The following is a 538-nucleotide window of genomic DNA, read 5'->3' on the forward strand; positions in this document are numbered from 1 at the left end:
GCCATTGTTAAAGTTGAATAGATACCCCAATTTTAGGTTATTTTCTTTGTTGGCAATCTTATATGAGAAACCGGTGTTCAATTTTCATTTGAAGAAAGAACATCTATTCTGCTGCAAAATCCTCCTTCTGTTCATCATCACATAAATCACCATCCTTCTCCAGGCTTATTTACCCTTGAGTTTATTTCTGCTGTGCCGTACCAGGCCAAAGTGATTTCACTGCAAAATAAATTCACTAGCAATCTTTCACGAGAAATTGTGTGTACACAACTGCAGTCTCTCAATAATAAATTATGTGTATATAAAATTAGAAATCTAGCAATTTATTTGATTTTATAGATCACATCCGTTTATCACTATTAAATCCTATGGCTGTTGTGGTGGACACCATATCCAAACAAACACCATACACAACACCCCGTCCATGGGATATCCCCAATACACAACACTCCATCCAAGGGGTATCCCCAATACACAACACCCCGTCCAAGGGGTATTCACAATACACGACACCATGTCCAAGGATTATCCCCAATAC

The 538-nt window shown here is 38.1% G+C and overlaps 1 protein-coding gene across 2 annotated transcripts in view; it reads right to left on the bottom strand.

Moving 5' to 3' along the window:
- The window catches only part of LOC138642453 (cadherin-10-like), a 1,145,040-nt gene extending 1,144,907 nt beyond the window's left edge, over nt 1-133 (bottom strand). The window contains exon 1 of one of the 2 annotated variants that reach the window (XM_069730607.1): nt 1-133. This exon is cut by the window's left edge and continues 578 nt beyond it. The gene's annotated coding sequence lies outside the window, so the exon portion shown is untranslated. The other variant, XM_069730608.1, reaches the window with a different exon arrangement.
- Nucleotides 134-538: the final 405 nt, after the last annotated feature.

The sequence above is a fragment of the Ranitomeya imitator genome, chromosome 6 (assembly GCF_032444005.1).
Source record: "Ranitomeya imitator isolate aRanImi1 chromosome 6, aRanImi1.pri, whole genome shotgun sequence".
In the NCBI taxonomy this organism is placed as follows: Eukaryota; Metazoa; Chordata; class Amphibia; order Anura; family Dendrobatidae; genus Ranitomeya; species Ranitomeya imitator.